Raw genomic sequence first — 12,810 nt, 5'->3', positions numbered from 1 at the left:
AAGTGCCCAATCAGAAGACCGGGCGTTAAAAAAATAAGTCATATAGACTCATCAATGCTCCTAACCACGGAAATCTTTAGTAAAAGGCGAAAGATTTATCCGGGTATTGATTAGAAACCAGAGTAAATAACAGTGGTATGCCTTGTATTTATATTCATTTCAAAATTTTGAAGTGCGCTTGTAAGGTTTTTTTTCGAAACATGCGTTTACATATCAAAATCCTTGTGCAATTCTTTATCAATGGGTACAGTTATTTTAAAGTAAATATCATGTATAAAGCTCGTTAACATGTTTTTGAACGAAACAGTTGTGCGCAGTGTTATTTTTGAAAAAAATGAACGATCTTTATGGTACAAGCCCAACACGTAGGTGGTGGGATCAGATGTTTACCCCGACATTCACCCTACAGCGGTTAACAATTTATTGAACTTCCCCTTTAAACATGGTGGAATCTTTTCACCTTGTCATTTGGAATCACCTTTTCAAATATTTTCCCCGTGTTCACAATGTTCCAACTGACTGATATTAATGGCCTTCAGCGAACGAATTAATCAGCCTTGTCTGACGTGCAATACCAACTAAATGGAAACAAAAATCACTTATACGATTTCACTTTCACCGTTTAATGTTATAAACACACTATGCAACACTCCAATTTTTCTAACTGACTGTAATTTTTTTTTTCTTGTACGCTGAAATGCTCCTGATGGAGCTATCAAAAATTGCCGACGACAAAGATTATTTCACTTCATCGTGGCGGGGTATTGGTTAAAGTTTTCAACTAGCAATAATCACACCTCGGGAGACCCTCATTGGTTATGATATTGCCACTGCGCAAAGCTAAATTATAATCAGAAAAGCAAGTCTACTTAAGCATTTGCTGAATTCGTTCTGCTTGGACGTGTTGGACCAACAATTTCGTTCAGAAATATTCATTTAGATTACCCTAGGCAAATTTTAATTTCCATCTCCCATTGGACTAATACCAACAGGGGACAGTTCATTACATACATGAAATAATTTTTGTCTTAATATCGGGTCAAATACTTGAAATTCTGTAAATGTGTATTTTTCTTCCATACATTTCAACAACTTCCTGCACACACAAAAAAAGGGAGGGGGAATTTCAGGTTTTCATTCCAAATTGTTTTTCACATTATGAACTATTGAAGTGAGCGAGCATTACTTTCCAACCAAACAAAATTTATAGTTAATCTGCGTGTTGACGTGAAAAATCAGTTTTCAGTGCCGTGACCAGGATTCGAACCTGGGTTACTACGGATTCATATCTAGTAGGTACCACAACGTAGGGTCCTAACCACTAGACGATCACGGCCAATCCATTGGCCATGATGATTTATATTAAAGTAGCTAAACATGAATTTCATTACTTTGTTGTTTCTTCCCAGAAAGAAAATCTGATGCTTCGCGTATTCCCAAGCGGTCAACCCTACCGTTTACTAACGGGACCAGATTTAGTTCAACTTCCGGCAGATGACAAGAATTTTTCTTACATTTATAGTGTGTTCAGGGAACGGCGCGAACGCAGTCCCCCACTACCAAAAATTGTACTCCCGAGTTAATCACATTTGGATTAATCGCAAGGGTCAGCCCATCCTTAGTGCAATGGAAAGGCCTCGCCCTGGAGGAACCACCTTGGTGATCATGGTTGCCTCTGAGCCAGGTAAGTATGATTGTGGATGCTTTTTCACTTTGTTTAATACTTTGTATACAGCAGAACAATATTGACAAAGAGTGTTCAAGTATTTGACTGACGTTTAGAGAATACCACCCACTTTCTTTCATCGACTTGAATTACGAACTCGAGCAAAATATAGTAAATAAAGCTCAGTATTTATTTCATGGTCTTGATCTTTGCAAATACTTTTCAAGAAACAAATTGCTTGTTTTTTTTCATTTGGTCGTCCAATTGGCAAATAAGAAAATAAGAAAATCGACTTTTCATATGAAAATACACGCATCTTCATATTTAAAAAGAAAACATCACATCGAAAGATGAACAGTACTAATTAGTTAACACAATCAAGTACGTATTTTTTTATGCTTTTCTTGATATTACGAAAAAAATACAATTAGAAAAAATTACAAACATGTCTACATGACAGTTTTGCAATTATACATGGTCTTTTATTATACGGTGCTAAGACAATTTCTGTTTTATTCAATATGTTCTCCCTCATAGAGGGTGAGCCGATCCCGGAGGTACTGCAATACCGGGTCAACCCGTGGCGGGAGCAGTGCAAGCACTGTATTCCCACCGTATGCCAAAAATCAGTTTAATATTCTGGGGTCCATTTGAACCCGTATCAGATATTAAGCTGATAAGAACAGATACTACACTTTGATCTTAGCCAAAAGGCCGAGAAGCGATAATGTTACAAGGATTACTGCCCAAAATAACCACTGAGGTTCAACACATTTCCGGTGGTGTACGAAGAATACTCATATCACTCAAAACATTCAAGAAATGCTATAAAATATTGAGTTGTTCATTTTTCCAGACGCGACCACTTGATGCTTATAAAGTTCATTTTCATTTGTTTTATTATGCTCATACTGTATTAAGGGAGATACAATTTACGCTGAAGGCGTTGCAAATTTTACTCTCGTTATCACACTAGGTCCTTTTTTTTCAGAATATGGCTTTGCCACGCCACCTGACGACAAAAGCTCTGAACGATAATTAATCATGATTAAATAACAATAACTAAAAGAATGCAATACGATCATAAAGTCATGACACATCCTCAAATTGACCAACCTCACTTTCACAATTTATTTTGCCATACAAGCAGATGATTTAAGGACACGAATACCTGGAATTATTATTAAGATTTATCTCTTTAGATTTTCAAGAATTTAAATTTGTTTTATCATCTCAACCACTCTGAACACGCTAGTTTCCTTCCGCTATTTCACATGGATTTAACGGAAACGGTCCTCAATGACTGTGTTTGATGCTGTCGAGACAGCTACACTCACAGCCTGTTTCACGCTCAGAAACCAGCGTCTTAACTCGTCATCGTGGGTTGAAAGGAGACAAGTTTCTGGTGGGAAACAAGTCAAGATATACTACAGAAATGATCCTGTGAAGTATGATCTTAAATGCAATGTTATTTTGCAGAACTCTAAATAAGGTTTGTACGATCAATGAGCTTTGGCGTAAATTACAGTGCATAGATCGATATTTCGGAATATTAAATTGAGATTTGCAATACTTGACGCACACAGTACATACATTGTCAGGTCTTGCATTTTGTTCATTTATTGAAACACCGAGAAGCTCTTTAATAGTTATAGAACAAGTGACGAGACCAATTTTGGACACAATAAAGAATCCGCGTGCTCATCAAATCAATTTATTACAGTAATGTATTATCGATTGAGAGCCCATTTATCAGCTGGGTGTTTGGCGTGCACCTATAATCCTGCTTCGGGGAGGCTTGGTAGAGTGGATGGCTTGAGTTTAGGAGCCCTGTTTCGTGATACCGCATGTTGATCAGGTGCCCGCACTAAGCTTGACATCAGCATGGATCTGCTAGAGGAATCTAGTAGGTGCAGGTTAGCTAAGGAGGAGCGTAGTGGGTCAGGAGGGAAACCTAGCAGCCAAAAGTTCCCGTGTTCGGCAGTAGTGGGATCGTGCCAGTGAGTGGGCGTCATGCAACAGCCTCAACAAAATAGCCAAACCTCTATCTTTTTTTTTGTCGTTAAAACTACCGAGATCAAACAAACATGCGTTCTACAATATATGGTATCATTAATCAAAGTCCCAGCAATACCCTTTTCAACTAATACCTAAAGAATACATTATATTCCATGTCTCATCTAACTTGGGGAGCAAAAATAAAATTACACCATGCCAACAGCATCCCGTATTCCCAAGCGGTCACCCATCCAAGTACTAACGGGACCCGACATAGCTTAACTTCCGGGAGCTGACGAGACCGGGTGAGTTCTATGTGGTATGGCCGTTGACATCAATTCAGTCGCCATTACCCGACCATATTCGCCTCTAAATCTAGTTCTAATGCTTGCTTACTTTCTGTTCGAAATACACACCAACCTTAGCCAAACAAACGAGGACATATAAGTACATTTGTCAATGGACAACCGAATATAAAATTTGATAATATTTCCAAACGCCACTATTTTTGGCTAACTGTCATTTTTAATTTTCTCGTTCCGGGGATGTCCGATCAATGAGCCAACAATCCAAGTGTCATAAGGCTAACGATTGCTTCCCTTACTTAGCTTGCGTTGCATAAGGATCTCAGAGTCAGAGAGATTAGATAGAGCTGCCCGAAGAAACCACCAACGTACAAGCCTCTCGGCTGTGCCGTGCGCTTCGCGCTTTACTTAGCTTGCGTTGCATAAGGATCTCAGAGCCAGAGAGATTAGATAGAGCTGCCCGAAGAAACCACCAACGTACAAGCCTCTCGGCTGTGCCGTGCGCTTCGCGCACGGCGTTTCAAATATCTTTCAGCAACAAAGAGGTTGGAGGACGTCTAGTAGCCTCTCGGCTGTGCCGTGCGCTTCGCGCACGGCGTTTCAAATATCTTTCAGCAACAAAGAGGTTGGAGGACGTCTAGTAGGCAATATCCAGTAAAAAATACGTTCCTTCCATTTTCAACTAATGCCAAAATAATACATTGTAGTCCATGTAGTATCACCCATCTTGGGAAGCACTTCAATTCAATTGGATTCACAAAAATAAAATAATTCCATGCCAACAGCATCCCGTATTCCCAAGCGGTCACCCATCCAAGTACTAACGGGACCCGACATAGCTTAACTTCCGGGAGCTGACGAGACCGGGTGAGTTCTATGTGGTATGGCCGTTGACATTAAACTAGACGCAATTACCCGACCATATTCGCCTCTAATCTATTACTTGTGCTTGAGATTTATCTTTTTGAAATACACACTAATCTTACCAAAACCACCGAAAAACTATCAGTTTGTCATTTTACAAATGTTGTCAGTATGTAGTAGTAGAATATCTTTGTTTCCGCATACAGACGTTTTTAATTTTTCATTTATTCAAAGTGCCCAATCAGAAGACCGGGCGTTAAAAAAATAAGTCATATAGACTCATCAATGCTCCTAACCACGGAAATCTTTAGTAAAAGGCGAAAGATTTATCCGGGTATTGATTAGAAACCAGAGTAAATAACAGTGGTATGCCTTGTATTTATATTCATTTCAAAATTTTGAAGTGCGCTTGTAAGGTTTTTTTTCGAAACATGCGTTTACATATCAAAATCCTTGTGCAATTCTTTATCAATGGGTACAGTTATTTTAAAGTAAATATCATGTATAAAGCTCGTTAACATGTTTTTGAACGAAACAGTTGTGCGCAGTGTTATTTTTGAAAAAAATGAACGATCTTTATGGTACAAGCCCAACACGTAGGTGGTGGGATCAGATGTTTACCCCGACATTCACCCTACAGCGGTTAACAATTTATTGAACTTCCCCTTTAAACATGGTGGAATCTTTTCACCTTGTCATTTGGAATCACCTTTTCAAATATTTTCCCCGTGTTCACAATGTTCCAACTGACTGATATTAATGGCCTTCAGCGAACGAATTAATCAGCCTTGTCTGACGTGCAATACCAACTAAATGGAAACAAAAATCACTTATACGATTTCACTTTCACCGTTTAATGTTATAAACACACTATGCAACACTCCAATTTTTCTAACTGACTGTAATTTTTTTTTTCTTGTACGCTGAAATGCTCCTGATGGAGCTATCAAAAATTGCCGACGACAAAGATTATTTCACTTCATCGTGGCGGGGTATTGGTTAAAGTTTTCAACTAGCAATAATCACACCTCGGGAGACCCTCATTGGTTATGATATTGCCACTGCGCAAAGCTAAATTATAATCAGAAAAGCAAGTCTACTTAAGCATTTGCTGAATTCGTTCTGCTTGGACGTGTTGGACCAACAATTTCGTTCAGAAATATTCATTTAGATTACCCTAGGCAAATTTTAATTTCCATCTCCCATTGGACTAATACCAACAGGGGACAGTTCATTACATACATGAAATAATTTTTGTCTTAATATCGGGTCAAATACTTGAAATTCTGTAAATGTGTATTTTTCTTCCATACATTTCAACAACTTCCTGCACACACAAAAAAAGGGAGGGGGAATTTCAGGTTTTCATTCCAAATTGTTTTTCACATTATGAACTATTGAAGTGAGCGAGCATTACTTTCCAACCAAACAAAATTTATAGTTAATCTGCGTGTTGACGTGAAAAATCAGTTTTCAGTGCCGTGACCAGGATTCGAACCTGGGTTACTACGGATTCATATCTAGTAGGTACCACAACGTAGGGTCCTAACCACTAGACGATCACGGCCAATCCATTGGCCATGATGATTTATATTAAAGTAGCTAAACATGAATTTCATTACTTTGTTGTTTCTTCCCAGAAAGAAAATCTGATGCTTCGCGTATTCCCAAGCGGTCAACCCTACCGTTTACTAACGGGACCAGATTTAGTTCAACTTCCGGCAGATGACAAGAATTTTTCTTACATTTATAGTGTGTTCAGGGAACGGCGCGAACGCAGTCCCCCACTACCAAAAATTGTACTCCCGAGTTAATCACATTTGGATTAATCGCAAGGGTCAGCCCATCCTTAGTGCAATGGAAAGGCCTCGCCCTGGAGGAACCACCTTGGTGATCATGGTTGCCTCTGAGCCAGGTAAGTATGATTGTGGATGCTTTTTCACTTTGTTTAATACTTTGTATACAGCAGAACAATATTGACAAAGAGTGTTCAAGTATTTGACTGACGTTTAGAGAATACCACCCACTTTCTTTCATCGACTTGAATTACGAACTCGAGCAAAATATAGTAAATAAAGCTCAGTATTTATTTCATGGTCTTGATCTTTGCAAATACTTTTCAAGAAACAAATTGCTTGTTTTTTTTCATTTGGTCGTCCAATTGGCAAATAAGAAAATAAGAAAATCGACTTTTCATATGAAAATACACGCATCTTCATATTTTAAAAAAAAACATCACATCGAAAGATGAACAGTACTAATTAGTTAACACAATCAAGTACGTATTTTTTTATGCTTTTCTTGATATTACGAAAAAAATACAATTAGAAAAAATTACAAACATGTCTACATGACAGTTTTGCAATTATACATGGTCTTTTATTATACGGTGCTAAGACAATTTCTGTTTTATTCAATATGTTCTCCCTCATAGAGGGTGAGCCGATCCCGGAGGTACTGCAATACCGGGTCAACCCGTGGCGGGAGCAGTGCAAGCACTGTATTCCCACCGTATGCCAAAAATCAGTTTAATATTCTGGGGTCCATTTGAACCCGTATCAGATATTAAGCTGATAAGAACAGATACTACACTTTGATCTTAGCCAAAAGGCCGAGAAGCGATAATGTTACAAGGATTACTGCCCAAAATAACCACTGAGGTTCAACACATTTCCGGTGGTGTACGAAGAATACTCATATCACTCAAAACATTCAAGAAATGCTATAAAATATTGAGTTGTTCATTTTTCCAGACGCGACCACTTGATGCTTATAAAGTTCATTTTCATTTGTTTTATTATGCTCATACTGTATTAAGGGAGATACAATTTACGCTGAAGGCGTTGCAAATTTTACTCTCGTTATCACACTAGGTCCTTTTTTTTCAGAATATGGCTTTGCCACGCCACCTGACGACAAAAGCTCTGAACGATAATTAATCATGATTAAATAACAATAACTAAAAGAATGCAATACGATCATAAAGTCATGACACATCCTCAAATTGACCAACCTCACTTTCACAATTTATTTTGCCATACAAGCAGATGATTTAAGGACACGAATACCTGGAATTATTATTAAGATTTATCTCTTTAGATTTTCAAGAATTTAAATTTGTTTTATCATCTCAACCACTCTGAACACGCTAGTTTCCTTCCGCTATTTCACATGGATTTAACGGAAACGGTCCTCAATGACTGTGTTTGATGCTGTCGAGACAGCTACACTCACAGCCTGTTTCACGCTCAGAAACCAGCGTCTTAACTCGTCATCGTGGGTTGAAAGGAGACAAGTTTCTGGTGGGAAACAAGTCAAGATATACTACAGAAATGATCCTGTGAAGTATGATCTTAAATGCAATGTTATTTTGCAGAACTCTAAATAAGGTTTGTACGATCAATGAGCTTTGGCGTAAATTACAGTGCATAGATCGATATTTCGGAATATTAAATTGAGATTTGCAATACTTGACGCACACAGTACATACATTGTCAGGTCTTGCATTTTGTTCATTTATTGAAACACCGAGAAGCTCTTTAATAGTTATAGAACAAGTGACGAGACCAATTTTGGACACAATAAAGAATCCGCGTGCTCATCAAATCAATTTATTACAGTAATGTATTATCGATTGAGAGCCCATTTATCAGCTGGGTGTTTGGCGTGCACCTATAATCCTGCTTCGGGGAGGCTTGGTAGAGTGGATGGCTTGAGTTTAGGAGCCCTGTTTCGTGATACCGCATGTTGATCAGGTGCCCGCACTAAGCTTGACATCAGCATGGATCTGCTAGAGGAATCTAGTAGGTGCAGGTTAGCTAAGGAGGAGCGTAGTGGGTCAGGAGGGAAACCTAGCAGCCAAAAGTTCCCGTGTTCGGCAGTAGTGGGATCGTGCCAGTGAGTGGGCGTCATGCAACAGCCTCAACAAAATAGCCAAACCTCTATCTTTTTTTTTGTCGTTAAAACTACCGAGATCAAACAAACATGCGTTCTACAATATATGGTATCATTAATCAAAGTCCCAGCAATACCCTTTTCAACTAATACCTAAAGAATACATTATATTCCATGTCTCATCTAACTTGGGGAGCAAAAATAAAATTACACCATGCCAACAGCATCCCGTATTCCCAAGCGGTCACCCATCCAAGTACTAACGGGACCCGACATAGCTTAACTTCCGGGAGCTGACGAGACCGGGTGAGTTCTATGTGGTATGGCCGTTGACATCAATTCAGTCGCCATTACCCGACCATATTCGCCTCTAAATCTAGTTCTAATGCTTGCTTACTTTCTGTTCGAAATACACACCAACCTTAGCCAAACAAACGAGGACATATAAGTACATTTGTCAATGGACAACCGAATATAAAATTTGATAATATTTCCAAACGCCACTATTTTTGGCTAACTGTCATTTTTAATTTTCTCGTTCCGGGGATGTCCGATCAATGAGCCAACAATCCAAGTGTCATAAGGCTAACGATTGCTTCCCTTACTTAGCTTGCGTTGCATAAGGATCTCAGAGTCAGAGAGATTAGATAGAGCTGCCCGAAGAAACCACCAACGTACAAGCCTCTCGGCTGTGCCGTGCGCTTCGCGCTTTACTTAGCTTGCGTTGCATAAGGATCTCAGAGCCAGAGAGATTAGATAGAGCTGCCCGAAGAAACCACCAACGTACAAGCCTCTCGGCTGTGCCGTGCGCTTCGCGCACGGCGTTTCAAATATCTTTCAGCAACAAAGAGGTTGGAGGACGTCTAGTAGCCTCTCGGCTGTGCCGTGCGCTTCGCGCACGGCGTTTCAAATATCTTTCAGCAACAAAGAGGTTGGAGGACGTCTAGTAGGCAATATCCAGTAAAAAATACGTTCCTTCCATTTTCAACTAATGCCAAAATAATACATTGTAGTCCATGTAGTATCACCCATCTTGGGAAGCACTTCAATTCAATTGGATTCACAAAAATAAAATAATTCCATGCCAACAGCATCCCGTATTCCCAAGCGGTCACCCATCCAAGTACTAACGGGACCCGACATAGCTTAACTTCCGGGAGCTGACGAGACCGGGTGAGTTCTATGTGGTATGGCCGTTGACATTAAACTAGACGCAATTACCCGACCATATTCGCCTCTAATCTATTACTTGTGCTTGAGATTTATCTTTTTGAAATACACACTAATCTTACCAAAACCACCGAAAAACTATCAGTTTGTCATTTTACAAATGTTGTCAGTATGTAGTAGTAGAATATCTTTGTTTCCGCATACAGACGTTTTTAATTTTTCATTTATTCAAAGTGCCCAATCAGAAGACCGGGCGTTAAAAAAATAAGTCATATAGACTCATCAATGCTCCTAACCACGGAAATCTTTAGTAAAAGGCGAAAGATTTATCCGGGTATTGATTAGAAACCAGAGTAAATAACAGTGGTATGCCTTGTATTTATATTCATTTCAAAATTTTGAAGTGCGCTTGTAAGGTTTTTTTTCGAAACATGCGTTTACATATCAAAATCCTTGTGCAATTCTTTATCAATGGGTACAGTTATTTTAAAGTAAATATCATGTATAAAGCTCGTTAACATGTTTTTGAACGAAACAGTTGTGCGCAGTGTTATTTTTGAAAAAAATGAACGATCTTTATGGTACAAGCCCAACACGTAGGTGGTGGGATCAGATGTTTACCCCGACATTCACCCTACAGCGGTTAACAATTTATTGAACTTCCCCTTTAAACATGGTGGAATCTTTTCACCTTGTCATTTGGAATCACCTTTTCAAATATTTTCCCCGTGTTCACAATGTTCCAACTGACTGATATTAATGGCCTTCAGCGAACGAATTAATCAGCCTTGTCTGACGTGCAATACCAACTAAATGGAAACAAAAATCACTTATACGATTTCACTTTCACCGTTTAATGTTATAAACACACTATGCAACACTCCAATTTTTCTAACTGACTGTAATTTTTTTTTTCTTGTACGCTGAAATGCTCCTGATGGAGCTATCAAAAATTGCCGACGACAAAGATTATTTCACTTCATCGTGGCGGGGTATTGGTTAAAGTTTTCAACTAGCAATAATCACACCTCGGGAGACCCTCATTGGTTATGATATTGCCACTGCGCAAAGCTAAATTATAATCAGAAAAGCAAGTCTACTTAAGCATTTGCTGAATTCGTTCTGCTTGGACGTGTTGGACCAACAATTTCGTTCAGAAATATTCATTTAGATTACCCTAGGCAAATTTTAATTTCCATCTCCCATTGGACTAATACCAACAGGGGACAGTTCATTACATACATGAAATAATTTTTGTCTTAATATCGGGTCAAATACTTGAAATTCTGTAAATGTGTATTTTTCTTCCATACATTTCAACAACTTCCTGCACACACAAAAAAAGGGAGGGGGAATTTCAGGTTTTCATTCCAAATTGTTTTTCACATTATGAACTATTGAAGTGAGCGAGCATTACTTTCCAACCAAACAAAATTTATAGTTAATCTGCGTGTTGACGTGAAAAATCAGTTTTCAGTGCCGTGACCAGGATTCGAACCTGGGTTACTACGGATTCATATCTAGTAGGTACCACAACGTAGGGTCCTAACCACTAGACGATCACGGCCAATCCATTGGCCATGATGATTTATATTAAAGTAGCTAAACATGAATTTCATTACTTTGTTGTTTCTTCCCAGAAAGAAAATCTGATGCTTCGCGTATTCCCAAGCGGTCAACCCTACCGTTTACTAACGGGACCAGATTTAGTTCAACTTCCGGCAGATGACAAGAATTTTTCTTACATTTATAGTGTGTTCAGGGAACGGCGCGAACGCAGTCCCCCACTACCAAAAATTGTACTCCCGAGTTAATCACATTTGGATTAATCGCAAGGGTCAGCCCATCCTTAGTGCAATGGAAAGGCCTCGCCCTGGAGGAACCACCTTGGTGATCATGGTTGCCTCTGAGCCAGGTAAGTATGATTGTGGATGCTTTTTCACTTTGTTTAATACTTTGTATACAGCAGAACAATATTGACAAAGAGTGTTCAAGTATTTGACTGACGTTTAGAGAATACCACCCACTTTCTTTCATCGACTTGAATTACGAACTCGAGCAAAATATAGTAAATAAAGCTCAGTATTTATTTCATGGTCTTGATCTTTGCAAATACTTTTCAAGAAACAAATTGCTTGTTTTTTTTCATTTGGTCGTCCAATTGGCAAATAAGAAAATAAGAAAATCGACTTTTCATATGAAAATACACGCATCTTCATATTTTAAAAAAAAACATCACATCGAAAGATGAACAGTACTAATTAGTTAACACAATCAAGTACGTATTTTTTTATGCTTTTCTTGATATTACGAAAAAAATACAATTAGAAAAAATTACAAACATGTCTACATGACAGTTTTGCAATTATACATGGTCTTTTATTATACGGTGCTAAGACAATTTCTGTTTTATTCAATATGTTCTCCCTCATAGAGGGTGAGCCGATCCCGGAGGTACTGCAATACCGGGTCAACCCGTGGCGGGAGCAGTGCAAGCACTGTATTCCCACCGTATGCCAAAAATCAGTTTAATATTCTGGGGTCCATTTGAACCCGTATCAGATATTAAGCTGATAAGAACAGATACTACACTTTGATCTTAGCCAAAAGGCCGAGAAGCGATAATGTTACAAGGATTACTGCCCAAAATAACCACTGAGGTTCAACACATTTCCGGTGGTGTACGAAGAATACTCATATCACTCAAAACATTCAAGAAATGCTATAAAATATTGAGTTGTTCATTTTTCCAGACGCGACCATTTGATGCTTATAAAGTTCATTTTCATTTGTTTTATTATGCTCATACTGTATTAAGGGAGATACAATTTACGCTGAAGGCGTTGCAAATTTTACTCTCGTTATCACACTAGGTCCTTTTTTTTCAGAATATGGCTTTGCCACGCCACCTGA

At 38.6% G+C, this 12,810-nt stretch overlaps 18 non-coding genes across 18 annotated transcripts; all 18 read right to left on the bottom strand.

The window, feature by feature from the left end:
- Positions 1–3: 3 nt before the first annotated feature.
- Positions 4–126, bottom strand: LOC124318850. The gene has a single exon (XR_006912535.1). It is a non-coding gene; the product is annotated as a U5 spliceosomal RNA (small nuclear RNA).
- Positions 127–700: 574 nt separating this feature from the next.
- On the bottom strand, positions 701–842 carry LOC124318827. The gene has a single exon (XR_006912510.1). It is a non-coding gene; the product is annotated as a U4 spliceosomal RNA (small nuclear RNA).
- Positions 843–1,528: 686 nt separating this feature from the next.
- LOC124318756 lies at positions 1,529–1,692 on the bottom strand. The gene has a single exon (XR_006912435.1). It is a non-coding gene; the product is annotated as a U1 spliceosomal RNA (small nuclear RNA).
- A 509-nt stretch (positions 1,693–2,201) lies between these two features.
- Positions 2,202–2,392, bottom strand: LOC124318782. Its single transcript, XR_006912461.1, has one exon. It is a non-coding gene; the product is annotated as a U2 spliceosomal RNA (small nuclear RNA).
- Positions 2,393–2,902: 510 nt separating this feature from the next.
- Positions 2,903–3,124, bottom strand: LOC124318802. Its single transcript, XR_006912484.1, has one exon. It is a non-coding gene; the product is annotated as a small nucleolar RNA U3 (small nucleolar RNA).
- Positions 3,125–3,878: 754 nt separating this feature from the next.
- LOC124318894 lies at positions 3,879–3,997 on the bottom strand. Its single transcript, XR_006912584.1, has one exon. It is a non-coding gene; the product is annotated as a 5S ribosomal RNA (ribosomal RNA).
- A 748-nt stretch (positions 3,998–4,745) lies between these two features.
- LOC124318882 lies at positions 4,746–4,864 on the bottom strand. The gene has a single exon (XR_006912571.1). It is a non-coding gene; the product is annotated as a 5S ribosomal RNA (ribosomal RNA).
- Positions 4,865–5,067: 203 nt separating this feature from the next.
- LOC124318849 lies at positions 5,068–5,190 on the bottom strand. The gene has a single exon (XR_006912534.1). It is a non-coding gene; the product is annotated as a U5 spliceosomal RNA (small nuclear RNA).
- A 574-nt stretch (positions 5,191–5,764) lies between these two features.
- Positions 5,765–5,906, bottom strand: LOC124318826. The gene has a single exon (XR_006912509.1). It is a non-coding gene; the product is annotated as a U4 spliceosomal RNA (small nuclear RNA).
- Positions 5,907–6,592: 686 nt separating this feature from the next.
- Positions 6,593–6,756, bottom strand: LOC124318755. Its single transcript, XR_006912433.1, has one exon. It is a non-coding gene; the product is annotated as a U1 spliceosomal RNA (small nuclear RNA).
- A 509-nt stretch (positions 6,757–7,265) lies between these two features.
- On the bottom strand, positions 7,266–7,456 carry LOC124318781. Its single transcript, XR_006912460.1, has one exon. It is a non-coding gene; the product is annotated as a U2 spliceosomal RNA (small nuclear RNA).
- A 510-nt stretch (positions 7,457–7,966) lies between these two features.
- On the bottom strand, positions 7,967–8,188 carry LOC124318801. Its single transcript, XR_006912483.1, has one exon. It is a non-coding gene; the product is annotated as a small nucleolar RNA U3 (small nucleolar RNA).
- Positions 8,189–8,942: 754 nt separating this feature from the next.
- Positions 8,943–9,061, bottom strand: LOC124318871. Its single transcript, XR_006912558.1, has one exon. It is a non-coding gene; the product is annotated as a 5S ribosomal RNA (ribosomal RNA).
- A 748-nt stretch (positions 9,062–9,809) lies between these two features.
- Positions 9,810–9,928, bottom strand: LOC124318754. Its single transcript, XR_006912432.1, has one exon. It is a non-coding gene; the product is annotated as a 5S ribosomal RNA (ribosomal RNA).
- Positions 9,929–10,131: 203 nt separating this feature from the next.
- LOC124318848 lies at positions 10,132–10,254 on the bottom strand. Its single transcript, XR_006912533.1, has one exon. It is a non-coding gene; the product is annotated as a U5 spliceosomal RNA (small nuclear RNA).
- Positions 10,255–10,828: 574 nt separating this feature from the next.
- LOC124318824 lies at positions 10,829–10,970 on the bottom strand. The gene has a single exon (XR_006912508.1). It is a non-coding gene; the product is annotated as a U4 spliceosomal RNA (small nuclear RNA).
- A 686-nt stretch (positions 10,971–11,656) lies between these two features.
- Positions 11,657–11,820, bottom strand: LOC124318911. The gene has a single exon (XR_006912601.1). It is a non-coding gene; the product is annotated as a U1 spliceosomal RNA (small nuclear RNA).
- A 509-nt stretch (positions 11,821–12,329) lies between these two features.
- On the bottom strand, positions 12,330–12,520 carry LOC124318780. The gene has a single exon (XR_006912459.1). It is a non-coding gene; the product is annotated as a U2 spliceosomal RNA (small nuclear RNA).
- Between the last annotated feature and the right edge of the window lie 290 nt (positions 12,521–12,810).

Source organism: Daphnia pulicaria, unplaced genomic scaffold, assembly GCF_021234035.1.
Source record: "Daphnia pulicaria isolate SC F1-1A unplaced genomic scaffold, SC_F0-13Bv2 h1tg000071l, whole genome shotgun sequence".
NCBI classification, from domain to species: domain Eukaryota; kingdom Metazoa; phylum Arthropoda; class Branchiopoda; order Diplostraca; family Daphniidae; genus Daphnia; species Daphnia pulicaria.
The sequence above is the reverse complement of the archived record's forward strand: the minus strand, read 5'-3'. Positions and strand labels throughout refer to the sequence as shown.